This window comes from Peromyscus californicus, unplaced genomic scaffold (assembly GCF_007827085.1).
Source record: "Peromyscus californicus insignis strain IS unplaced genomic scaffold, ASM782708v3 Scaffold_13__1_contigs__length_99412109, whole genome shotgun sequence".
Taxonomy (NCBI): domain Eukaryota; kingdom Metazoa; phylum Chordata; class Mammalia; order Rodentia; family Cricetidae; genus Peromyscus; species Peromyscus californicus.
The window spans coordinates 58,500,671-58,528,077 of record NW_026294424.1 but is presented as its reverse complement, the minus strand read 5'-3'; the positions used below and the strand labels follow the sequence as shown (position 1 = coordinate 58,528,077).

At 46.6% G+C, this 27,407-nt stretch overlaps 2 long non-coding RNA genes across 3 annotated transcripts; both read left to right on the top strand.

Moving 5' to 3' along the window:
* The first annotated feature begins 4,080 nt into the window (after positions 1-4,080).
* LOC128108887 (uncharacterized) lies at positions 4,081-8,251 on the top strand. Its single transcript, XR_008217615.1, has 3 exons — positions 4,081-5,684; positions 7,464-7,603; positions 8,036-8,251. It is a non-coding gene; the product is annotated as an uncharacterized LOC128108887 (long non-coding RNA).
* A 94-nt stretch (positions 8,252-8,345) lies between these two features.
* LOC128108452 (uncharacterized) lies at positions 8,346-22,863 on the top strand. 2 transcript variants are annotated; one of them, XR_008217472.1, is made up of 3 exons: positions 8,346-9,980; positions 14,861-15,592; positions 22,526-22,863. It is a non-coding gene; the product is annotated as an uncharacterized LOC128108452 (long non-coding RNA). The 2 variants fall into 2 exon arrangements; XR_008217473.1 differs by lacking the exon at positions 8,346-9,980 and having other exon boundaries at positions 12,036-15,039; positions 15,510-15,592.
* The last annotated feature ends 4,544 nt before the right edge of the window (positions 22,864-27,407 follow it).

The following is a 27,407-nucleotide window of genomic DNA, read 5'->3' as shown; positions in this document are numbered from 1 at the left end:
TCTTCTTAGGATGTATATAAATCACTGTGATTGCAGCAAACAACTTCAAGGGTGCGTGTGTGTGCGTGTGTGTGTGCGCGCGCGTGTGTGTGTGTGTGTGTGTGTGCGTGTGTGCGTGTGTGTGTGTGTGTGTGTGTGTGTGTGTGTGTGTGTGTGTGTGTGTGTACTGATAGCTGCAGATCTAACTAATCACTGCTTTGTTCTCCTGACAATAATTCATTGTCCTCTGCAGGATTAAGGGAACCAAAATGGCTCCTCGCTGGTTGTCCACAGAGACACGTCTGTCACTTGACAAGTATCACTTACAGAAAAGAACTTTGGTTGTGCAAATGCATTCAGTATTTCCCAATTCCATCTGGAGCAAGAAGCCCTCCTAGAAGACAAAGGCCACTTGGTTTGTACACAGAATGAAGGACATGTGTAGAACTGAAACTGGGCCTTGCAGCACAGCGCGGATGTGGTGGCCACAGCTTTGGGAGTCTCCTTTGGTGACAGGAGGAGTTGGTGCCAGGAGGTACATTCCCCAGCCCTGCCTTAGCCTTTCAGCTTTGCATGTTACATCTGAAATCTAAGGAACTAACACAGATTAAACATCATAGTTATGCTTGACCCCAACCTGTTGCTAGGTGTGGCCTCAAAACCGCTTTTATTTCTAGTATATGCCCTTTGATAATAAAATAGCACAACCCTTCCAGTCATTAGCAATGCTTTTCAACAGCTGCTCTCACAGAGAGGTCCGGCATACCTCTGCAAGCATGCTTATGTTTTGCATTAGTACTTGTCCATAGAAACAGGGGAGATGCTATAGACATGCAGAAATCTTATACTTAACCACAGTGATGCCAACACAATCCGGTCACTCCTCACCCTGTTCATGTTAGAGAGAACTGTGGTTCCGAGTGTTCATGGTTCAATTATTAAAGAAAATGTCTCATTCCTTAAAAAAAAAAATTACAAAACAGGATATAAAGATTAATGTAAAGTGAAAGAATTCAAGAGTCTAAACTCACAGAAACTGGCATTAACTATTATTTTATTCTAGGAAAAAAAACAGACCATTTTCCTATAATGTGGTAAAATAGTCTAGCAACGCATCACCCGCGGATGGGAAAGAAACCCTGTGCTTTTGTTGGTACTAATATCATTAACTATGTAGAAATGTTTATAATTTTTAATGGGAAAAAAAGAAAGTAAAATAACACGAGCCCGGTTTATAAAGTCTACGTTATTAAAAAGATTGAGGGGCAGGGGAGACTGCTCAGCCTGTAAAGTGCTTCCCACGCAAGCCTGTGGACCTGAGTTCAGTCCCCAGAACCCACTTTTAAAAGTCTGACGTGGCGTCACCTGACGTGTCCCATGCTTCTAATCCAAACTCTGGGGAAATGGAGAAAGGTCACTCTCCAGATTGCTGGCTAGCCAGCCTATCCTACTTGGCAAGATCCAGGCCAATGAGAGACCCTGTCTCAAACGACAAGGGGAAATGACTCTTCGGGCTTCCACGTGACGTGTGGCACACATGTGCATCCCCCACCCCTACCCCCAGCCGCGCCATACTGTAAAGAGGCACAGTAAAACACTTTCTCTGAACACTGAGGTCATTTCCTGGTGGCGATGGTGGCTTTTTTCTACTCTTGATTACTACTCTTCGTTTTTACAGAGATTCAGCTCCCTTTGTTCAGGAGGGAGGTCTTATTCTAAGAACGCACAAATGGAAGAGTACCATTGACTTCTCTGTCAATAGACATGAAACAGAAAAAAAGTTAAAAAAGATGCTGCTTTGGGAAAGAATAAATTTGAGTGTTTTCTTTCTTTATTCCAGAGGTCAGGAAACTTTGTGCTGTGGGGGCCCACACACTGTTGCAGTCCTACTCTGCCATGGAGGGGTCACGTCATCTGTGAGTGAGTAGCCACGGTTCTGTGCCAGTAAAGTGTTGTATGTGGACAATGAAATCTGAATACCATAGGTTATAAAATCATTTCTTTTAACTCTTGCTCCACATTTAAAAAAACAAATAATCTACAGCTTGTGGGTTTTACACACCAAAACATGATCATTAGGCCAATTACTCTATGTTATTACCTTATGTTTTTAAAAAACTTAAATATAAAGATGCATTCATTACATTTTAGTTTTAATAAATTTAGTAATGTGCTGTGAGATGGTCTGTATGTCAAATGTGTTGTTTGTAAGGTTAAAATCTTCCTTTTTGAAAAAAAAGGGGGGTAAGTGCTGTGGGATGTTCTGTATGGCAAATGTGTTGCTGATTGGTCAATAAATAAAACACTGATTGGCCATTGGCTAGGCAGGAAGTGTAGGCGGGACAAGGAGGAGAATAGAGCTGGGAAGTGGAAGGCTGAGGCAGAGACACTGCCAGCTGCCATGATGAGAAACAGTATGTGAAGATGCCGGTAAGCCACGAGCCATGTGGCAAGGTATAGATTTATGGAAATGGATTAATTTAAGCTGTAAGAACAGTTAACAAGAAGCCTCCAATGGCCATATAGTTTGTAAGCAATATAAGTCTCTGTGTTTACTTGGTTGGGTCTGAGCAGCTGTGGGACTGGCGGGTGACAGAGATTTGTCCTGACTGTGGGCCAGGCAGGAAAACTCTACCTACAAATGGCGTCCAACGTGGTGGCAAGAGTTTCCACCTAAAAACTAAAAAAAAAATTCTAAAACGGAGCTAAAAACAGCTTCCTAATTGTCTCTCTCAAATGAGCGGCAGCTGCCGGTTTGAGCTACTGGTGGGTTCCTAGCGTGCGCGCTCGACCTGCTGTATGGCAGGAATGAGGCCTCTGCAAGTGGCGCATTAAGCTGCATGGTGGATTTAGACTTTGCTAGTACAAAATAAAAACAGAGGTTGCTGGGCTATACACTGCTTGGATAAAAGCATAGACCCACGATAGCTCCCAGAGCTGGCGGAAAATGTCCTACCGCCATGTTGGGAAGCTGAGGTGGGCGGAGCCAGCAGCCACAGCTGCTGCAGTTTAAAGCAACAGATTCACAATAAGACAGATTCAGATGTAATAGTTTACAATGTGTGTAAAATATACGTAGGCTTAAAAGAAACAAAAAAAGGTGATATATACAGTTATATAAACAAATACATAGTTTTAAAAAATAAAGTCTTTAAAGAGACAGTAAAATTAATATAAAAAATAAGCCACGTAAAGATGAATATTACACAGAGAATCTGGATTGTGTTGTCTTTGGGATTTTTAACTACAGAAAAACATTTGATTGTAAGAACTGTTAAATTATGCCAAAATGTATATTTTAAAGGTACCTTGACTTCAAAATTTAGATGTAAGGATATGTTGCTTTGGAAAGGAGGCTCTGCTTTTGTTTCCACAGAAAGCCAGAGGCTATGGATTTGTTCCAGATTAAGATACATCAGGTTTGACCAGCCAAGACCCCCTGAAAGGTCTCCGATGACACCATGGCCCAGATGATCCAACATCCAGAACCGTTTCAATGCAACTGGCTCAGATGATACACCCTCATGGACTACTCCATAATCCTAAAATATTCCTTGTGTCCCCATAAGATACAGCACCCCCCTCCAGCAGAAAGTATTAAGAGAAGCTATGCCCAAATTCCCAAATATACCAAGCTGACTTTGGAGATGTATAAAGGTTAAAACCTTCCTTTTTAAGAAAAGAAAAGGGGAAGTGCTGTGGGATGGTCTGTATGTCAAATGTGTTGCTGATTGGTCAATAAATAAATCACTGATTGGCCCATGGCCAGGCAGGAAGTATAGGCAGGACAAGGAGGAGAATAGAGCTGGGAAGTGGAAGGCTGAGGCAGAGAGACACTGCCAGCCGCCATGATGAGAAACAGCATGTGAAGATGCCGGTAAGCCATGAGCCATGTGGCAAGGAATAGATTTATGGAAATGGATTAATTTAAGCTGTAAGAATAGTTAGCAAGAAGCCTGCCACGGCCATACAGTTTGTAACCAATATAAGTCTCTATATTTATTTGGTCAGGTCTGAGTGGCTGTGGGACTGGCAGGTGAGAGAGATTTGTCCTGACTGTGGGCCAGGCAGGAAAACTTTAGCTACAGTAATGCCTTTTTTTTTTTTTTTTTTTTTTTTTTTGACAGAGTCTCTCTGTGTAACAGCCTGGCTGTCCTGGAACTTGGTAGATCAGGCTGGCCTCAAAGTCACAGACTCACAGAGATCTGCTTGTCTCTGCCTTCTGCATCACCACGCTGGGCACAATGTCAAAAACTGTAATGAATACATGTACTCGGGTCACTTTTATTATAAATTGGGTTCTGGTGCTTTGGGATTCTGAGTCTGTGGGGTCAAGGTCTACCAGAGGTCAGAGTTCAAGTCATGCTGAGGAAGGGGAAGGGAGTCCTTAGGAGCCACTGGCAGTTGAGGCATTCAAGGCTGCAGTGACCTGCTATGGTTCTACGGACTTCTTCCAGACTCCCCAGGACTTGTGTGTGAAGAAACCAGTCATTTCTCCTCTGGCCACCACAAGGTCAGAACTGGGGCATACACACCCCGCCCCCAGTATGACTCAGAAGGAACCCCACAAGGTTATCTCTCGGGGTTAGAGAGGATGCTGTTCCTACAGGAAGGGGTGTGCGGAAACAGAGGCCCCTTACTCGGCATGAGGACTTTTGGGGTCCTTCTGAGTACCCGCCGCTGTAAACTGCCCTGATTCTGGGCTGGGGGACGTAAGCTTAGACCCTGCTTGTTTGGTTGTTGTTTTTTTTTTTTTTTTTCAAGTGTAAACAGACTGTTTTGTTGAAGGTGTACTTGGTCCTGGAGACTGTTTTGTTACCGTCGCTTTAAAAAAACACAAAAGATTTTTCTGTAGGTGTCTTTAGCTGCTCACTGCCTTGTTCAGCAGCAAACCAAATAACCAAAACCCCATCTTGGCAAGACAGCACTAGCCCAAGAGAGAGGGGCGGTGGGTGTCTGAGCTAAGAGCACGGCTCTGGGACTGAAGGCCGTGGACTTACCAAGGAAGGTGGCGTTGTTCACATAATCAGCCAGTGAACCAATCACAAAGAACGTATCAAATTCTTTCAACATTCTAGATCTTTACAGCCCCCTGGTATACTTTATTTACTGTCCCTGCTTATGATTAGACCCACGTGACACGCTTGAGGGCTGAGAGGGGTCGGTAAAGTTCAATGTAACTTCACAGTGCACTTATTGAAGACTCCAAGTTCTGCTTATTAGAAGGGGACTTTACTTGAGTGACATTTTATTTATTTAAAGAAGTGTTTCTTATTAAACTATATTTTAAAAAAAATGAAAGCACCAGGTGGGGATGGTGCATGCCTTTAATCCCAGCACTAGAGAGCCAGAGGCAGGAAGATCTCTGAGTTTGAGACCAGCCTGATCTACAGAGGGAGTTCCAGGATAGCCAGGGCTATGAGAGAAACCCTGCCTTGGGGAAAAAAACAAAACAAAACAAACAAACAAAAAACATGTCTACAGACATATTTTGGTTGGTGGAGCAGGGTCCCACAGTGCAAAAGGACACCTTAAAAGGCCTTGAACACAATGACCAAGAGATCAAAACGATTCATTGCTGCTTCAGGGCTGCAAGGTTCCAGAAGGATCTGCATTTGAGGATCTCTGAAGGGAGTCCCTGACAGTCTCTAGACACCCCCTACAAAGCCATGGAGACAGCACCCAGTCAGGATATCTAGGCTGAGGTAAGTCCAACATCCTGGCGGACCAAATAATCACACGAGTTCTCCCTCAATGACAGATCTGTTCCTATGCCATGTTCCTTGCTAAACCAGCAAAGGTCACAGATAATCACACTGGAAGAATGTGTTCAGGTGCCCAGGTGCCTCAGAGTCCCAGTGCGGGTGGGGGTGGGGGGCAGGCTTGGGAGGAAACATGGACTGTTAAAGTGACCTTAAACTCTCTTGGGCTGAGCATAGTCAGATGACTGGTAGAGAGCCATACTCATCACTCCCTGTCAAGGAGGAAGTACGTTTCAACGATGAAACAATTCCATAGCTGTCTCTGAGGTTAAACTATTTTGTAAGCAGTTATTGCTGGAATCACAAATGGGAAAACTGTACTTTTTAGGCAGACACGGTGCTGGAGAGGTAGCCGAGAGTTCTACATCTGGATCAGCAGACAGCAGGGAGAGAATGACACTGGGCTTGGCTTGGGCACCTGAAACTCAAAGCCCGCCCCCAGTGACACACTTCCTCCAACAAGGCCACACCTACTCCAACAAAGCCGCCCCTCCTAATAGGGCCGCTCCCTACGAGCCTAGGGGAGCGTTTTCTTTCAACGCCCACAGCACCTTTATATTATTCTTCCAGTTTATTAAATGTACTGTTTTCTGGGATTTTGAAATTCCCAGAAATTCCTGGTAGAGGTGGTCAAGAAAAAAGATGTGTGTGTGTGTGTGTGTGTGTGTGTGTGTGTGTGTGTGTGTGTGTGTGTGAGAGAGAGAGAGAGAGAGAGAGAGAGAGAGAGAGAGAGAGAGAGAGAGAAGCATCTATGTTTACTCTGCTAACTTAACACAATGCCTAGAACATAGTTGGGACACAGTAAATATTTGCTTTAAGAAGCAAATAAAAAAACATGTAGGGCTGGAGAGATGGCTCAGAGGTTAAGAACACTGGGTGCTCTTCCAGAGGTCCTGAGTTCAATTCCCAGCAACCACATGGTGGCTCACAACCATCTGTAATGAGATCTGGTGCCCTCTTCTGGCCTGCAGTCATACATGCGGTATACATAATAAATAAATAAATCTTAAAAAACAAAACAAAACAAAACAAAACAAACCATGTAAATATATACATGAGACTATTAGGGGAAAAAAAAAATCTATTTTCCTGTTTTCCAGTGGGGCTTGCGGCAGTTGTTCTACTAAAGACCACAGAGCAATTTTCCCATGGTTCCTGGAAATCCGGAGTGATACGGAGCGTTTTCCCCAGAGCTCAAGTATTTTACCACACAAACCAGTGTGTCTTTCAATCTCCTAAAACAATTTTGCCGAAGTTTCAGGGGCCTCCCCTCCCCCAGGGGCTACAGCTAGAGATGACCTATAGTCCTTACTGGTGAGGGTGGTGGTTCCCTGCACACTGCTCCATCCTGTCATCCTCTAGACAGCCCGGCTTCTGCAGGAGTGTCCACGGTTACTGGAGAGCAGCAGGCACTTCCTGGCTGGCTTCTTTCAGACAAGGAACCTCTGTTTGCTTTGGGAACACACAAACCTCCATGTGTCCCTCTTGGGTGAGTTAGAAGCCCCGGCACTGGGACAGATCCTTTACGGACATATTTTTGAGCAATGGATTACTTTAAAAAGCAACACTGTTTACAGGATAATATTTAAGAAAATAAAACGGTCTGTCAGGAATTCCTTTCAAGTGGTAGAGAGTACACCAAGGTGCGTCCTTTCTAAATATAGCGCAGTGCCAGGTCGGGATGGAGAGCAGCGGAGTGGTTAGGGTCCTCTTCCTTTGCAGGTTGTGTTTATGCCTTCTGAATTCCTACGTATGCAGCTGAGGTACGAACTGGCTTGGCTCCAGTTTACAAAGAAAGAAACAAAAGTCATCACCATCCACAACAGCAAAACACGGAAAAAAGAGGAAAAGGAATGGCCCCGGTAAACGGAATGTGGTTGGTTTGCGCCCCGGGCTTAGCTTAAACAGATTCAAATCCCAGCCGTGAATCGGCTTTAGCTGGTCAGGGGTCAAATTGGGGTCTTTTGTGAGGGACCCCGTTCTGAGTAGCTGGAGGGCCTGGGAGGTGGAGGAAGACAGGAGAGACAGAACTGGAGGTTGCTATGGTCAGTTTTCGGAGCCTCTTTTTTTTTTTTTTTATTTTCCTGGTTTTATTTTTATATTATTTTACTTTGTTCACTGTTGCTGAATGGGAAACTGGAGAAAGGGGGTGAGAGGAGAAGACAGAGAAGGACAGGGAGGGAGGCAGGGAGAGGCTAGAAGGGAGAAGGCAGCGGCAACCATTAGGCTGGCTGGCCCTCGCGGTCCCACCCCCACCCCCACCCCACTAACCCCTGGCCTCTACTCTGACCCAGAGACAGGAGACAAAAGAGCGCTTCTTGGGGAGAGGACACTAACTGGCAGTGGCTTGCTAGCACTCAGGACCTTCTCTAAACAATTCACTAATCAGAAGTGACTGGGGCCCTGAAGAGAATACAGGCCGGCCTGGGTTCCGCCCTCCATGCTAATGACGAAGGCACTGAAGTGGATAATTAAGGGCAGCGAGGTGAATAATTCCAAACGGATCATTGAAAGGTAATGAAATGCATTAGGGGTGGGGGGGGTGGGGGAGATGACAAATTTTTGTATCCGACTTGGCCGTTTTCTGATGAACTGGTTTTGCCCGACTTTGCCTCTTCTGACCAAGGACAGGGGAAACCCTGACTTGGGGAAGAACCAGCTTGGGAAGGCTGGGGTGGCAGAGAGGAGGAGCGGGTCTTAGATTAAGAATGTTTAGGAAGCTTGCATAACCCCCAGAGAGAGACACCTGGGACAAAATCTTCACTGAAACAAACAAACAAACAACAACAAAGCCTGCAAGGGAATGGAGAAAAGGAACACAACTTGTCAGTTACCAACACTATCTATGTGGAGAGAGACTGGAAGGAAATCCATCATTGTGAAGGTTAATAATCATCCGGGGACTGTAGGTTTCATTTATTCTCTTCTCTGCTAAATGTTCTTATGTTAATTTGAATGATGCATACATTCAAGTCCTGAGCACGGTTTATGTAGTCCTGGGGATCAAACCCAGGGTTTTGTGCAAGCTAGGCAAGCATTCTACCAACTGAGTGATATCCCTAGCCTTCCCTTTTCACGACAGAAAAGCATGAACACTAAAAAAGAACTTGGGGCGATGTAATTTTTGCCCAGGATAGACAGAAGAGAACTGACCTAACTCTACCTGCTCCATGGACATGGACCAGCGGGGAGTCTGGGCAGACTACCCTTTGCTGCAGAAGATCTTAGAAGTCCCAGCAGCCCTCTCAAATGCAAATAGTTTCTGTACAAAATCCTCACTATAACTGAATCTCCTTGGTTCATCTTTTCAGAAAGCTTAAGAGAGAATTTCAGAGACAGCTTTTGGGTCACTGTGTTCTCCTTAGGGTACCATCAGCTTCTACTCGTGTTAGTCCATTTTGTTTTGCTAGAATAAAATACTCAAAGCTGGGTAATTTTATAAAGAAAAATTTTTTCACTTAGCTCATACTTCTGGAGTTTTAAGGGTATGGAACTGACGTCTGCTCAGCCCTGGTGAGGTAAGGACTTGCTGAGCCAATGGTGAATGGTGCATGGTGCATGACCATGTGCGTGTGCACTGCACGTGCGCGTGAGTGTGCATGTGTGTGTGTGTGTGTGTGTGTGTGTGTGTGTGTGTGTGTGTGAGAGAGAGAGAGAGAGAGAGAGAGAGAGAGAAATCACACTGCCACACAGGAAGTTGAACAATCTATATTTTGTGAAGATTATTATGTAATGAAGTAATCTGCCACCTCAAAATATTTAAGCCTCAGAAGTCACACAGTGGGACAGATCTCACTCAAGAGGTTTATTGGAGGAGGAGGGGGGAATGCAGAGTATTCTGCCTCTGAGCAAGAGTGGAAGGGAAAAGAGGGTGGGGAGAGAAGGCACTTGTTTTTTTATAAGGGGATATAGCACTTGCACATGGGGAGGATACACAACTCATGGTGACAGTGGGAATGTGTCTTGTCAAAAAAAATTAGACCTTACCACCCAGGGATGGGCGCCCTGAGTATGCGCTTTAGCGGCTGCCCAGCTCCTCATTCACAAATCCGAAAAACTAACTTTGGGGTCACCTACCGCTATCTTCTTCCCCCACAACCCTCCCACCTCCAGGCATACAAACTCTAACCCCTCTCAGGTTCTTCCTCTCAGGTGGCACCGGTAGAAGATGTCTTGATACTAGCTGTCATATCTTGGCAGCTGGTGATAACAAGTCCTGTTGTTGCTGGGTTACTGAAGGTGAGCTTAGGGGGTGGGTTTTTCCAACATTCCTCCCTCTTATTTATTGTAAAAGGTGAGGAAATGTTCAGGCATGACTGATGAGGTGGGGATGAGGGCACTATGTTCTTTAGACTGCTTCCTGTTGTCTGGGGACATCTGTAGTCGGGAGTTTTTCTGTGTCCTGCCTGGTCCTGCAGCCGTTCAGACCCAAATAAACACACAGAGGCTCATATTAATTACCAATTGCATGGGCTATGGCAGGCTTCTTGCTAGCTAACTCTTATAACTTAAATTAACCCATTTCTATTCATCTGTTTTGCTATGTGTTCGTGGCTTACCGGTCTGTTGGCATGTTGTTCCCTGGGCAGCAAGCTGGTGTCTCTGCCTCTCCTTTCTCTTCCTGTCTATCTGCTTGGATTTCCGTCTGCCTCTAAGCTGCCTTGCCATAGACCAAAGTAGCTTTATTTATCAACCAATCAGAGCAACACACATTCACAGCATACAGAAAGACATCCCACAACACTTCCCCTTTTCTATCTAATAAAAAAGGAAGGTTTTAACTTTAACATAATAAGATTACATATAATAGAACAGTTATCAAGCTGGAATTACAATATCTAGTCCATTTGTATTTGGCAAAATTAAAGAAAATATTCTATCTATCCTGTATTTATGAGTCTAAAGTTTCATATCTAATTTATCTTTTATCATAACCAAGGAAAATTATAACTATTTAGTCTTCAACTACATTAAAGACCCAAGAAGGATTTAATATTACCTAAGTACACAGGAAATGCATTATAAGCAACTTCCAAAATTCTGAAAATGACAGAGATAGCTACCTGCCTGAACAGTCATCCAAAGTTCCTCTGTGATAATGGGGCATCCATCTTCAGCCAATAGGCCTAGAGTTTTTTGGTCACTTCTCCCTGTGTCCTGTAGAATATTTGGTAGTCTCCTCTTTGAAGCAGGAACCTGAAGAACCATTTTGTCTTGCAAAGATGATATCTATAAAATCATCCCTTTTCTTCTTTAGAAAGAGATTGCATTAATAATAATCTGCTTTAAAAAAATATTTATAAACAATATTTTGGGAATTTGGGCATAGCTTCTCATACTACTTCCTGCTGATAGGGATGGATGTTGGAACATCTGGAGACCTCTCAGGGGGTCTTCACTGATCAAATCATATTAGCCTGGATGCAATCCACAGGCTCTCTTCCTCTGTGGAAACAAAAGCAGAACATCTTTCCCAAAGCAGCACATATCCTTAGATACAAATTCTGAAGTCAAGATAGCTTTAAAATATATATATATATATATATATATATATATATATATATATATATATGTTTAATTCAGCAACCTTTGCAGTCAAATGTCTTTCTGCAGTTAAAAATACCAAAGACAATATAATCCAGATTCTCTGTGTAATTTCCATCTTATGTGGCTTATTTTTCATATTACTTTTACTGTCTCTTTAAAGACTTTATTTTTTAAAACTATTTATTTCTTTATATAACTGTCTATATTAATTTTCCTCTCTCTTCCAAGCCTATGTACGTTTTTACGCACACCGTAAACTGTTTAGAGGTTTATTCCATCTGAATCTGTCTTATTGTGAATCTATAATCCTTCTGTGACCAGGAGAGATTTTAAGCTCCTAAACTGCGTTTTTAGGACTGAAGCGGCAGCCTTGGCTGCTGACTCCGCCCACCTCAGCTCTTCAACATGGCGGGGGTACCCAGGAGAGTCATGCTTACCCTGCCAACTCTGGGTTCCATGCTGCCATCAGGGAGCATGCAGCTGGCCCATAAACCCTTTTTGCATGAGTAAAAGCTAAATCCACCATGCAGTACACTGCATGGCTTGGAGACACCTCTGTGTACCGTGGCAGGATTCTGCCATACTGTAGCTCAAGTCAGCATGCCACGGTGTCTCTGCACCTTGGCATCTCTATATCTCAGCTCACATGAGACATGAAGTAGAAAGCTGCTCTTAGCTCAGTTTTAGAAATTCTTTTTAAGTTCTCTCAAGGTTTTTTTTTTTTTTTTTTTTTTTTTTTTTGGTTTTTCGAGACAGGGTTTCTCTGTGTAGCTTTGCGCCTTTCCTGGAACTCACTTGGTAGTCCAGGCTGGCCTCGAACTTACAGAGATCCACCTGGCTCTGCCTCCCGAGTGCTGGGATTAAAGGCGTGAGCCACCACCGCCCGGCTAGTTCTCTCAAGTTTTAGATGGGAAGTAGAGCCAACACGTTGGGCAGCCAAACGTAGTTGGAAGGTTTCTCCAATTCCACCAAGGCACCTCAGTCCCATGGCCCGCTGATACAATAATCATATAATCAATAATAATATAAACTCAGAAGCTTATATTAATTATAACTGCTTGGCCATTAGCTCATGCTTATTACTAACTAGCTCTTACGTTTAAATTAACCCATAATTCTTATCTATGTTTAGCCATGTGGCTTGGTACCTTCTCTCAGTTCTGGCTTGTCATCTTGCTTCCTCTGTGTCTAGCTGACTCAGCCCTTCCTCTTCTCAGAATTCTCCTCGTCTGCTTGCCCTGCCTATACTTCCTGTCTGGCTACTGACCAATCAGCATTTTATTTATCAACCAATCGGAGCAACACGTATTCACAGCGTACAGAAAGATATCCCACAGCAGGCACCGACATCTTCAGGGCACTGTAGAGCCTCACCATTAGGGCATATTCAGAGGTCATGGGTCTCCAGCTCTGTGGCTCGGGGTTGGTCGTCCTGTGACAATAACTGATTAGTTGTTTGATTAGAGATTTTTTTTTTTTGAATTTGGCATTGGAGAAACATAGAGAAGAAATTGAGAAAGTAGGGTATGATTAGTAAAAGCTGGAAAATTAGAAGGAGAGGAGTCAGGAAGGGAAGTATCTGCTTCCATTTGGGATTCTCAAAGGCCCAGGGGCTGGAGGAATTGAGTTGCTCATAACGTTTTGGAGGTCTGTTTGAAGTTGTTGGATTTTGTTTTTTACTATACCCAATTAGTTGACATAGAGGCAGCCTTCCTCATGGAGGAAGAGACAAAGGCCTCCTTTTTCAGCTGTAAGAAGATCTAGTCCCCGTAGGTTTTAGAATACCACCACAGCGAAGGGGTCAGTTGGTCCTTGAAGGGTGAGCATGGTTTGGGCCACTGCAAGAGGTCCTTGATGAACTGGGAAGAAAATTGATGAGACAAAATCAGGGAGGTGGTCAGTCCTGCTGTCCAGGTGACAGACAAGTCAGGGGGGTGGTCAGTCCTGCTGTCCAGGTGACAGTCAGAGTCGGGGGGGTGGCCAGTCCTGCTGTCCAGGTGACAAAGTCAGGGGGTGGTCAGTCCTGCTGTCCAGGTGAGACACACCTCAGTTCTTCCCACAACAGCCACAAGGGGCAAGAGTGGAATCGCCCTTTGATTGTGGCTATTGAGTCCACGGCAGGAATCAATAGGGGCTCTTCTCCATATATCGCCCCCAACTTGGGGAAGAGACATGCTAGTGTGCAAACCCCTGACCAACTAGCCAGTGGGCAATGAGAGACTTGAGTACCACAAAGAACTGAGGTGTTGCAGACTGGAAGGCACTGGGGCCGAAGAGGCGTGTCAAGGCTTAAAGTTTTGCCATCTAAGAGATTAACGCCCCTACAAGATGTGTCCTGTACACCTTAAAGTAGTTTGCCATGCCAAAGAGGGTGGTATGAAGAAAGTAGGGAGTCTTGGCATTTCTACCAGTGCCGTCTGGAGAGGAAGAACTGGAGAGGGAGGTGGAGTTTGTATGCCTGGATACATTAAGAGGTGGGAGGGTTGTTGGGGAGGAAGATAGCGGTAGGTGACCCCAAAGTTAGTTTTTCAGACTCATGAATGAGGAGCTGGGCAGCCGCTAAAGCACATGTGCAGAGCGCCCATCCCTGGGTGTCAAGGTCCAACTTTTTTTGACACGTATGCCACAGGTACCAAAGAAGGTCCCAGTTGCTGGCCTAGGACCCCAAAGGCATGTTTCCTTTTCTGTTACACAGAGGGAGAAGAGATGGGTCAGGTCTGGGAGGTGGAGTGCCAGGGCCTGGAGGAGAGCCTGTTGGAGCTTCTGAAAGAGCTTGGTGATGGGTATGAGAAGGTGTTCATAGGAGCCAAGGGTTGCTTCATAAAGTGGGCAGACAAGGAGGGAGAAGGAGAGGATCTGGGAACATAAGAAGCCAGCTAGTCCTAGGAAGGACAAAAATGTCCTCTTTGACAGAGGGACTGGGGGAGATGGATTAGATATTTTCTATCCAAGGTAATGGCTTTGTGGGTTGGGGTCATGGTTAGTCCCAAGTAGGTAACCCGAGGGGTAGACAGTTGGACCTTAGATGGTGAGGCTCTACAGCCCTGCCTGGACAAGAAATTTAGAAGAGCGGAGGTGTCCGTTTGCTAACTTGTAGGGATGGACTGCAGAGCAGGTCATCTCCACACTCTATGAGTGTAGATTTGGGGAGAGACAAAGAGAGTAGATTGGAGGCCAGGACCTACCAAACAGGTGTGGGTTGTCCTGGAAGCCCTGGGGTAGGACAGTCCAGGTGAGTGAGGTAGAGAGGTGGGTGTCAGGGTCAGTCCAGGTGAAAGCAAAAAGGTTTTGTGACTGGGTGTGGAGGGGGATAGAGAAGAAGGCATTCTTGAGGTCCAGGATTGAGAAATAGGAGGCATTTTCTGACCCGCCCCTTGGGGACCCGCCTGGTGTCCTCCTGACGCCATCCTACGTCCCCTTTAAGAAGAAAACTCCTCCTCCTTTACCCTCTCTTCCACCCTCCCTCCCTTCCCCACCATGAGGTGCGCATAACCCAGCTTTCCCCCTTCTCTCTTCCTCTCTCCTTCTTCCCCCGTCTTTCTCTCTATTTTTCTGATAAACTCTCCCCACAGGGATGCAGTGCCCAGGGTGGGAGTGACTGTGCACTGTCCACCCTGGCAGCCAGCTGCCGCATCTGCCAGGCATGTTTCCGTCACCTGCGGGACTCCTTGGCCCTGGACAGCCAGGGCCTCCTGCGTGCCCTGTGATGACAGGAGGTCCCTGAGGGAAGAGTGGACAGGAGTGTGTAAAGGTTAGCCATGACAGGGCAGAATTGAGGAGCTGGAGCTCTTGGACCAGGTGGTGGGTCCCGCTGGGCGTTTTAACTGTGAGTGTTGGGATGCTAAAGGAGGAAGGTGGGGGGTGAAGTAGTTTTTTCTTCTTAGGAGGTCAGAGATGATAGGCTTAAGTCCCCTGAAGCTCTGGAGGGAGAATGAGTACTGGGCTTAGGGGATGTACTGGATAGGGTCCTGTAATTGGATGATGACAGGGGAATGGTGTTTGACAACAGAGGGGTCTTGGACATCCCAGACTTGGGGGGGTCCACCTGGGAGGCTGGCAAAGAAAAAGATGTGTTGGAATCAGTAGGTTGGGTGGCTAGAAGAGGGAGGAGAGGGGCTGCTGGTGAGCTTGGAGGTCAGGCAAATGGGGGGGGGGCAAAGGAAATAGAGGCTCCCACTTTGGCTAGAAAACCCTAATAGTTTTTCCGTAACATGATAATAGGTTTCTCCTCCGATGCAGTAAGCCAGCTCAAGCCGAACTGGAAAAGCGAAAGAACAGGTTTATTTGAGCAAAGCAACTCCCAGGTGAGTCCTCCAGTCCCAGAGATTGGGGCCAGAGAAGTCATGCACCTGAATTCAGCAGGGATCTTATATACCCTGTAGGTGAGGGGTGAGGGGTGATGATGTGTCTTCCACAAGCTGGGTTTGTGCCCAAGTATGGTCAAAAGCTGACTTTAAAAAAAAAAAAAAACATTTATTAATTATATATATAGTGTTCTGCCTACATGCCGGAAGAAGGCATTACAGATCGAATTACAGATGGTTGTGAACCACCATGTGGTTACTGGGAATTGAACTCAGGACCTCTGGGAGGGCAGCCAGTGCTCTTAACCTCTGAGCCATCTTTCCAGCCCCCAAAGCAGACTGCTCTAGGTGGGGTCTTGAGCTACTAGCAGCTTCAGGGGAGGAGCTGCCACAATTGCCAAGAATGTGGACCTGGGCTTTTCGGCATCTTTTCTTTGTTGGAGGTTCTCTGAGAGGGTGGGATTTGGAGCGAGAGGGATGGGGCTTTCTAGATCAAGCAAGAGTGAGCTGGAGGTTTCAGCTGAACATCCCGACCTTTTGGGGTATACAGGTGCTGAGTCAAATCTGGCTCCTTCCTGTTGGCATGGGACGAAGTGGGGAGGGGGAATCGGGAGTCAGTGGGCTCATGCTCAGTGGGAGTTATGGGTGAAGAAGCATTCAGTTCACAATCTGTTCCAGGAGGAAGCGGTTCTCCACTGGGGGGAAAAATGGATTATTACCACCAGTCCTATGAGCGGGGCTAACCATGGGAAGAGTGAAGATTACCAGAAAGGATGGGACAGAGGTGTGCCCTGGTTGTATTGGTGAAGTTCTTCAGACAGTTTCTGGAGCGACTCAATATTAGTTTCCACAAGGCCAGATTTGTTGATACAGTAGCAGCACTCTTTTTCCCAGGAACATGCTGGTATCTGTAAAACAGCTGGAATAGATTTATGCCTTGGTGTCATAGCAAAGACTATGGCTTTGGGTTAAAAGGCATGAGCATTTTGAAGGAAAAAAATATAGCTGAGGAGACAAATGTGAATGAGTGGATAGGCTTGACTATCACAGCTCCTCACTGGGACATTCTGGAAAACCGGAGGGTGAGGGTCCCAGTTGCTGGACAGACCATTCATCCTGGGTAGGTGCCCCCTTGATCCTGGAGAAGTGGTACCAGCACTGATATCCCAGGAGCTTGGCAGCTGAAGGGGTGCTGAGGATCACAGTGTAAGGTCCTGTCCACTGGAGCTCTAGAGACTTAGGAGATAACTGCTTGAGGAGCCCCCAGTCCCCAGGGGAGAGTAGGGTGGGCTCAGGAGCAGTTGGGTCTGTTGGCATGAGGGCAGGGAGATAACTGTCAGCATGTGAATGGAGAAGGAACCATAGGAGGGAAAGGTAGGGTAGGTACCCAGCCAGTGGAGAGGTCTGGGTTGTGAGGTAGTGGTGGTTCAGGAGGAACAGTCTCCTGTAAAGGAGCTCAAAAGGGCTCAGGCCTGTAGGAGATCATGGAGTGGCCTGCCTGGAGGTGGGTAAGGGCAATGGGGAGGAGGGAGAACCATGACAACCTGAGTTCAATAGAGAGCTTGGTGAGTCGTTGTTTGAGTCTGTTGGCTCTCTCAACCTTTCCCAAGGATTGTGGGTGGTGGGGCATGTGGAGTTTCCAGGAGATGTTGAGAGCTTCCAACATTAGCTCCATGACCCTGGAAGTGAAGGCTGGCCTACTGTCCATTTGGATGGTCTGTGGCAAGCAGATGATGTGTTCCAGGAGTACCTGAGCCACCACATCTGCTGTTTCCCTGGAGGTGGAAAATGCCTCTATCCATCCTGTAAAGTTGTCAACAAGAGGAGACAGCGGAGCTTTTTATGAGTGGGCATGTGGGTAAAGTCAACCTGCCAGTCCTTGCCCAGTTAATGTCCTTGGAGCCGGTGCAAGAGTTGGCGTATCTGAAGGGACCCCTGCAGGTTGGCCTCAGCACACGCCTGGCAGGAGGAGTGAATCTGTAAAATACGAGCTCGAAGATGGGTGGGATCAAAGAGGGGCTCTAAGAAGTGGAACAAAGCCTTGGGGTCTTTATGTAAGGTTTGGTGGATGTCTGAAATGATGGAGCGTGCCTGGTCCTGGGGGAGGATGAGGCAGTTATATAAGTAGCACCATCCATCTTTTGTCCGTGCGGCCCCTTTATTCAGGAGTTTGTCCCTCTTTTCCGGTTGGTAACAGAGCTGATAGGAGGATGTCAAAAACAAAATATGTCATGTAGATCCAGTGGACCTGGAGGCCCATCCTTGGGCTACTGAGTGAGCCTTGGCATTGCCTAAGGCCACTGGGTCTTTGGAGGGCTGATGTCCCCAGGAGTGGATGATGATTACCTCTTCAGGGAGATGTAGGGCCTACAAGAGCTTGGCTATAAGGAGTCTGTTGACAATGGGAGTGCCCTTGGTAGTGAGGAGGCCCCTTTCCTTCCAAAGGACAGAATGGGGATGGGCCATTAAAAAGGCATATTTAGAGTCAGTGTAGATGTTAGCCTATATATCCTTAGCTATTTGGAATCAAGGCAATTAATTCAGCCTTTTGTGAAGAGATCTCCACTGGCTTATGGGTTGCTTCAACCATTTTAGTAGAAGTGACCACTGCATAAGCCTCCTGGTGGTTTCCTGATCTGCCTAGAAGAGCTTCCATCAACAAAGAGGGTGAGTTGGGGGAGCTCTGTGAGGGGTTGGTCTTGGAGACCAGGCTGGGGTGAGCAGAAGGCCTCCACAGCCTCTGGGCAGAGTGGTAGGGGCTATCAGAGGAGGAAGGGACAGGGAGGAAGGTTGAAGGGACCTGTGAGGCAATTGAGAGAAGAAGATGGGAGTCAGAAGAGAGTGTGGGGGCCAAGGAGAGGGTGGCCCCAAAGCGGCTGAGTAAAGGTACTGGACAAATGGTTATGATTAGAAAAGAGTGTGAGAAGAATCGTCCTGCAAGAATGTAGGGAAGTGGCAGGGTCTTAGGCGTGACATCCACCCTGTGACAGAAATTGTGAGGGAACTGTGGGACCTGAGTGAGAGGTAAAGACAGAAAAGGTAGCCCCCATGTCCACCAGGAAGGTGATGGACTTACCTGCTACCTGGAGTGATACCCTGGGGTGGAAGTCTCTGAGTCTGGCTGCGGTAGGTTCTCTGCCAGGCTAAGGAGCTAGAAGGCTGGAAGGGTCTCAGATGTCTGTGCTGGTGGGTTTGGACCTCCATGGCGTGGCATAGAGGTCAAGTCCACCTGGGGACATTTCGACTTCCAGTGGCCAGGCTGCCAGCAGACAGGGCATGGCCTTGTTGGCAGCCAAGGGTTGGGGCAGCATCAGGACCAATGGCCTTCCTGGCTGCATTTGAAGCAGGCCCCTGGTGGAGTTGACTTTGGCTGGACTCCTGCAGGGTGGAGTCTTGTGGACTTCCCTTGTTCTCTTTGAAGGGTGCTGAATGCCTCAGAGCAGCTGCCACGGCATGAGCTTGGAGCATAACCTTCTGTTGCAGTCCAACCCACTGGGAAGACTCAGCTGTCTCCTCTTGGGCGTTAAAACCTTAAAAGTCATTTTCACCAATTTCTGTACTGGGGCTTGGGGGTTGTCCTCGGCCTCTTTAGTTTCTTTCTAATATCTGGCGATGATTGAGAAAGGAGATGGGTAGCCAGGACTGTGGCTTATGCTAGGGAGGCTGGATCAAGGTGGGTAGAGCAGGCGAGTAGGACCCCAGCATGGCAGGGTGGAAGAGCAGACAGAAATAAACAGGGAGAAAGGATCTGTTGCGGGTGGAGTGGGCAGGTCGGATCCCAGCATGGCCAGACCAAATGCCAAATGCCAGGAAAGTCTCATAACACGAATCTTAAAAGGTCTTTTTTTTTTTTTTTTTGGTTTTTCGAGACAGGGTTTCTCTGTGTAGCTTTGCGCCTTTCCTGGTACTCGCTTTGGAGACCAGGCTGGCCTCGAACTCACAGAGATCCGCCTGGCTCTGCCTCCCGAGTGCTGGGATTAAAGGCGTGCGCCACCACCGCCCGGCCAAAGGTCTTTTTAATAAAAAACAAAACCAAACCAAACCCGGAGCCAGATATTGGGGTGAAAGCTGAAAGACCAGAGCAAGCCAGTCACAAGTTCTTACCTCTATGAAATCCTCAGTCTCAAAAGAGTGAGTTCCTGTTTCCTCAGGCCTTATATACCTTTCTCTGCCCAGACATCACTTCCTGGAATTAAAGGCATGTATGCTTCCTAAGCAAAGGCATGAGATCTCAAGTGCTGGGATTAAAGGTGTGGGCCACCACTGCCTGACTCTGTTTCCAGTGTGGCCTTGAACTCACAGAGATCTCCAGAGTGATAGGTTTAAGGGTGTGTGCCACCACTGTCTGGACTCTATGTCTAATCTAGTGGCTGGCTCTGTCCTCTGATCCCCAGATAAGTTTTCTTGGGGGTACACAATATATCACCACAAAGTCTAGTGAGTAAAAAGGGCAAAGTGGGTACCTTTTGGTGGGCCCTGCCAATGTATGCCACGAAGAGAACACACCAACAAAATTTAGTGCAAGAGGTTTATTGGGGGATGAGGAGAGGGAAAGGCCATCTCAGGGTGGAGACATGAGAGAGGCAGGCAGGCAGACAAATAGAGCAGGGAAGAGACAAGAGGAAGAAGAGAAGTGGGGTGCCAGTGACTCAGGCAGCCCAGTCGGGGTGCAGAGCTCAGGGTCAGTCCCTGGGTGAAAAGGCCCCTGGTGCTGCCACAACCCCGGCCAACAAAACCTGGGCTGCTGAGCACTGGCTCCAGAGGGAGGGGCGGGAGTGCAGAGTTCAAAAGGGGTATTAAGGCCAGATTTGACCTCAAAGGTGGATAAGTTTAAGCTGAGTGCTAGATGTAGGTATCTGAGGTTCTCCAAAAGGCATCCCAAGTGGGGAGATTGATGGTACAGTCAAGGATGCAGCTTCCATGGGTGAGATAGAGAAGAAGGTCCAATGCCTGAATGTCTGAGGTTGCTCAAGGACCTAGGGAGGACTGAAGGAAGCAGTCATAAATCCAACAGTGGATCGTCACCCACAGTTCAAGGGCCAAGGCTAAAAGCACGAGGAGACACGGATGGATGCCTGGTACCAGGACTTTGGAATGAGGCCAGAGGGCAAAAGCCATGCTAAAAAAAAAAAAATGAAGCCTCACCCATTTGGTCAGTGGTGGGGGTTGGCAAAGAGGGTCAACTATAGCCTTAAAGACCAGGGGTGGGGGTACCTCCACCTCCCAGAATACCAGGGGGGTGCTGGACACTCAAACGTCATTTCCTTGGATTCAGAGAAGTGTTTATGCTGACCGAGGGGGGGAACTGACAAATTACCTGTGTTGGGTAGGGTGTCCAGCGATTAGTCAACCAGAAAGTGAGGCTGTTGCAGGTGGACCAGGATTGGGTCCAGGTGTATGGCTTCGACCCATGAGAGGGGAGCGCACATGTACCAGGAGAGCCTAACAGGTCACAGCACCAATGTAATGATTTCAGCCTCAGAGGGCACCTTGGCAGATTGAAGCCAAGGAACACCACAGAGTTACGGGGGGTTGGGGGGATGCAGAGGCTGCCTCTGGCAAGAGTTGTAGGGAAAAGAGGGGAGATAAGGCATTTGCTTTTTATAAGGGGGTACAGTGCTCGAGCATAGGGAATAACACGGTCGTGGTGACAGTGGGAAGGTGTTGCATGCTGGTGCCTGGTGATGACGTGGCCTGCTGTTGCTAGGTTACTTGAAGGTGAGCCCAGGGGTGGGGTTTTCCGACACAGTTACCTTAGAAGGCCTAGGGAACTCTGAGTTCTTCATTTTTGCCACATGTGGACCCAGTACACAGGTGACAGGTAGACCCTTGCCAAATGCTGTATCTCCTAGCATCTAGACCTGGGACTTCCTAGTTATTACAGCTATGAAAAATAAGGAGCTGTTTATAAGCACTCCATCTGTGGTACTTTGTACGGAAACCTGAAGACAAAATCCTGAGCGTTCCTTGGTTGCTTGCTCTCAGGATGTTGTTATGTTGCTATTGATACTAAATCTGCCATGTTTGCTGCTGGTGGCCATGGCTTTGTTAAGATCAGGGTTTTGTCTTATTTTTTGTTTTTTTTTGTTTTTTTTTGTTTTTTGTTTTTTTTTTGTCTGTTGCTACAGTGTTGAGGTCTCTCTACAGAGTTGAATTTCTGATGCTATTTTACTATAATCTTGATACTGCCCAGGCTTTTAAGACTTGACTTAGTATTTATCATACACACTTGCTTTCTTGTATTCCCATTTCAGGGTTCTATATGCTGTAACCTAAAAGGAGAGGACATCAATACTTTTTTTTTTTTTTATAAAGTTAAGAGAATTAAATGAAAGGTGTCTAAATTGATGACCTTGCCACGCCTGTGCTCAGCACAGTCCTGGGCATGTCAGGCAGGGGCACGCCAGTTACATTACAAAATCTAAGAAGGCTTATACCCAGAGCCATTCTGAGCATTTTTTATGTGTAGGCGGCTACTCCTGACTCTAGACCAGTGATGATTGGACTGGCGGAGGGCACTGGGCTTGAGAACAACCATTCTATTGGCTACTGACCTGCCTATAACGTCGTATCATACCTGTGTCTACCCATGTGGAACGATCCGTGGCCAGGTTAGTCAGGTTCCTCTTCTTAGGAGCTGCTTGGAGCAGTGGTTCTCAACCTGTGGGTCGTGACCCACACAGGGGTCACTACTGGGGAAGAAAAGTCATGGATGGGCAAACACTGAAAGATGTGCCCCCTGGTGCAACGGTGGTGTGAAAGTTATAGGTGTAACCAACTGCTCCCGCATGGATATGAGGCCCGCGTCACAGGAGGGAATTCATGCCTATCCAGTAAACCGGGCGAGAAGCCCAAGACTCTGGAGTCCTAGTCCCTGTGGAGGAACTACTAAATTATCAAACTGTCTTCTGCTTATGATGCTTCTGCCTACAGATGAGTCCGGCTCTCAACTGTGGCTGGAGAACCTCCGCGAGAGTTAATGCAGAGACTCATAACTGATCCAAGTGTTGAGAATGAGTGGTTACTCAATGCTCAGCCCGAAGTAGGACATCTGTATCGGACCCTGCTCTAAGACTCAGGGAACTTCATGGAAGAGGGGAGTAGAAAGAATGTTGGAGCTGGAGGCCGGGGAGGAGCGCTGTCAAACGCTGTCTTCTGGGCCTGACCCGGCCATTGCAGCCATGGATTCACTGCAGCAATTGTTAATGGCAAGAGAGCAATCTAACAGGACAACCTTCTAGAAGGAAGCACTAGTTACACTTAGTGGCTGGTTCTTGTAAAGAAGGGGGAGGATGGGAAGTGGGGTGGGGGGAACTTCCTGGAGGGTGCCCAGGAGAGTGGGAGGGTGGGTCTGATTAAGATACATTGTAAATGTGTGTGAAATTGTCAAAGAATAAATAAAAGATACTGTGAAAAAAAAAAACCACAGGAGTGTAACAGAGGAGGGCCTGGGACAAGTGGCAGGCAAGTCTACTAGAGGAGATTAAATGAAAAGGGAACATATACCGGTCTTGACTAGTAAAATAAATAAGGTTATAATGCTGCCCCTACTACACGGGGTGGTGGCCCCATTTAATGTCAGTTCAGCTAGTAAAGAAAACTTGGAGACAATAAATTCGCTTTATATTAGCTCTTTTAGGAGACAAAAATAAGACACCGTCATGTAATGAAAGATGACCTGATTTCATGTCTCCCTGACTCCAAGCCATACAGGTGGAAAAATCGTTTTGTCTCCTGGAAAAAAAAAAATGAATGAGGGAGCTGGGTGGTGGCTTAGTCGATGACGTGCTGACATGAAGCGTGAGTATTAAAAGAAGAACAACAAAAGCTGGGTGAGGCAATCTGTGCCCGTAATTCTGGTGCTGGGGAGGCAGCGACAGGTGGATCCCTGGGGCTCATTGGCCAGCCAGTGTCACTGAATCGTTGAGCTCCAGGTTTAGTGAGACACCCTGTGTCAAAATAATAATAATAATAATAGGAATAACTAATGTTGATCAGTGACTTCCACACACATCTGTATACACATACAGCTGCACGTGCATGTACGTATACACACACACACACACACACACACACACACACACACACACACACACAGCCCTAGATTTGGGGGTTGCAACTCAATGATCGAGAGCTTGTCTGGCATGCACAGGGTTTAGGTTCAGTTACCAGAATCGCAAAAAAGCAAAGCAAAACAAAACCAACATGAGTCTCTACAGGTACGGAGTTTAAATCAAGCCTCCTCACAGACATTTCTCCAGTTCTCCCCAGTTTTGAAAATAGAACCTTCTAACCTGTGAGAATTAGCTGAAATCCAAAGGTTTTAGTCCGAAACATGTTTTTCTAGCTTTTATTGCATTTGTAACACAGGGAAGCCCCCAAGTTACAAATCAAACTCACAGAATTAATCATTTTTGATAGTAACAATCCAAGTCTGTTCTCCTTGGGGGACTTTGTAGACCTTGTAATTTCATCTACGATAAAAACTTGAACAGCTTCCAAAAACAAGCCAGGATTCATAGAACAGCAATACTCACCCCCACCTCACCCCTGTGTGTGTGTGTGTGTGTGTGTGTGTGTGTGTGTGTGTGTGTGTGTGTGTGTGTGTGTTTTACTGGTGCCTTCAGGGCAAGACCCTACCCAGCTACATTACCAATTTGTGAACTGGTATCAGTTCTACCATTCTGTGTTGGTAGCTGGCCATTTACAAACCACCCCAGATTCCAGAGAGGAGGAAATTGTTTCGGAATAATCTTTTTGTACAGTGTGAAGATGGGTCACTCTGATTGGTTTAATAAAAAGCTGAATGGCCAGTAGCTAGGCAGGATTTTCGGGGCAGAGAGGATGCTGGGAAGAAGAATTGAGTCGCCAGCAAGATTTGGAAGAAGCATGATGGGCAAAATGGAGAAGAGGTAACAAGCACATGGAAGAACATAGATTAAAAGATATGGGTTAATTTAAGTTAAAAGAGCTAATTAGAAAGAAGCCTAAGCTAAGGCTGAGCTTTTACAATTAATAATAAGTCTCTGTGTCATTATTGGGAAGCCAATGGTTCCAAATAAAAAGTCCGACTACAGGAAATAGCCCTCTCCTCCTGATGAGATAAATGTGCAAAGTGGTTGGTCAGATCCTAGAACCATGAAGTTTTCTACTCAGTCTTCAACATTCAGCTAGCAGTGTAAGTAGATTAAAAAAACAAACGTTTAAAAGAACACCTACAAAATGCATAATTGTTATTACCTCTATGAATGGGAGGTGCCTAATCAAAAAGACTTGTTAACTCGGTCTGAACTATTTCCTTTTCCAGAAACAAGTTTCAGTTGTTCCTATTATTAGATTTTTTAAAAGTCACTGTTTTAGAAAACTCTGGAAGCCCCGTGGTAGTGATGTATCAAGTTGATGCTCTTGGTTGATGCAAATAACAGAGAAGTTAATCTAAGCAGTGAGGCCTGGGGAGCAGACAGCTTATTCACCCTTAGAATAAGATGTTCAGTGGGTTGAGGTATGCTAGATTACAAAGTTCAAGCATGTCACTGAAGACTTGGATTCTTTATTATTATTATTATGATATTATCATTATCGTGATCTCTGTGTGTGTATGCTTGTGTGAGCAATCATGTGTCTAGGATACGTGCCGGTCAGAAGACAACTTCCTACAGCCAGTAGTCCCAATCTACTTTTATGTGGGTTCTGGGGTGGAACTCTGGTCATCGGGCTTTGAGGCAAATGTTTCTACCTGCCTAGCCATCTTGCCAACCCAAGACTCAGGTTCTTCCTATTTCCTGGCTTTGGCGGATTGGGAAGAAATTTGCTGCAAATCTCTTGGAGTTCTCAGGGTTCGTTGCGTTCTCAGGCTGATAGCAAGATGGCGGCAGCGGCTGCAGGCAGACGTGGCAGAGAGCGCAATCGTGAACAGGAGGCGTGGAGTGCTCACTATGTGCTACCGTTTCCGTGCATTTGCTCACGTTCCTCGCACAACCCGTTTCAGTGCTGGGGAAACCGAGGCATCGAGAGACCAAGTAATTTGACAGCGGTTGCGTGTTCATTGAGTAGGAAAGCCAACCCAGGCAGTCCTGCACAAGGGTCGGCGAGTCTGATCTACTCTGCATTTGTTTTCCCTACCCCTTTCCGTCTTCCTGTAGTTTACTCGGAGGGGTGAGGCCACTTCTCAGGAGCCTCTCAGAGACTGCTCGTGTTTCTCATTGGCTCACACTGACTTCTGAACCAATCAGATTACTCTTTTTCCTAATATTCAAATTATTCATTCATTCATTATTTATTTATTTATTTATTTATTTATTTATTTGTAAGCAGGGGCTTTTCTCTGTCTTGCCCCATCCCACAGCTGCTTCCAAATAATCACTCAGAGGCTTATATTAATTACAAATGCTTGGCCGATGGCTTATTACTAACTAGTTCTTACATTTAAATGACCCTGTTTCTATTAATCTATGAATCTCTACGTGGCCAGTGGCTTACTAGTCCTTTGGCATCTTGCTCCTGGGTGGCTGGCTTGCATCTCCCCGATTCCGACCTCTTCATCCCAGTCCTCAGCTTGATTTTTCCGCCTAACCTTATCCTGCCTGGTTATTGGCCAAAACAGCTTTATAACAACCAATGAGAGCAGCACCCACTCACAGCATGTAGGAGGACCATCCCACACCATTTATTTATTTGTTCATCTTGAGACGGGGTTTCTCTGTATAGCTCTGGCTGTCCCGGATCTCATGCTGTAGACCAGCCTGGCCTGGAACTCACAGGGATCCATCTGCCTCCATCTCCTAAGTGCTGGGATTAAAGGTGTGTGCCACCATTATCCGGCTATTTATTTTTTATATAATGTTTTTATAAATTATTTGGAAATTTCACATAATGCACCCCAACACCCTTACTTCCCAGTCCTCCCAGGTCTGCTTCCCCAACTCTTGGGGCCTTCCCCTCCCCCAGAAAAAAATAAAAAGAGGGGGAAAAAAAGTCCGATTTGTGTTGCCCAAATAGTCACTGGAGCGTGGTTCAGCTCCCAGTGGCCATCCCCTTAAAGGAGAGTTAGTCCCACTCCCACCCCTGCCAGCAGCCATGTGTTGTGGAGAGGTACACTCCAGCATCCTTGTCACCATTTTTAAGTTCTTTCCATGGCTTCCTGTCTAGGTGGTTACTTTTTGGGGGGGTGTTGGGGGGGTTGTTACAGAAGCCTTCCATGCCTCCCTTTCCCAACTGTGGGTCTGTAGTCATCAATGCCACTGCAGAAGAAACTTCCTTGTCCTTTACGGTCACCTGGAGCACTGATCACGGACTCCCACATGGTGTCTGGTAACAGCTTGGACCAGGGACATTCACCTGGCCTCTGGTGACAGCACATGCTATCATAGAACTCTGCATGGTCTCTGGTGGCATTACAGGCCACAGACACCAACATGGTCCCCAGTGGCAGCCCAGCCCACAGACATCAACATGTTCCCCAGCTGCAGCAGGACCATCAACCCAGGCGTCCCCCACCACCACCACCTTGGCAGCCTGGCCCACGGACATCAGCATGGCTTTAGGCGGTAGCACAGATAATGGGCTGCCAAGGACATCAATATAGCTTCCCCCACCACCCCTGTAGCAGTAGGACCATGGACCCAAACATAGCTCCCAGCAGGAGCACAGATCATGGACATCCACATAGTCTTTGGTGGTAACATGGGCCATTGTGGTGATATTGTGTTCCCCAAAATATTATGCACCCTAATAAACTTATCTGGGGTCAGAGAACAGAACAACCACTAGATACAGAGGCCAGCAAATGGCGACACTCACACCTTTAATCCTCGCA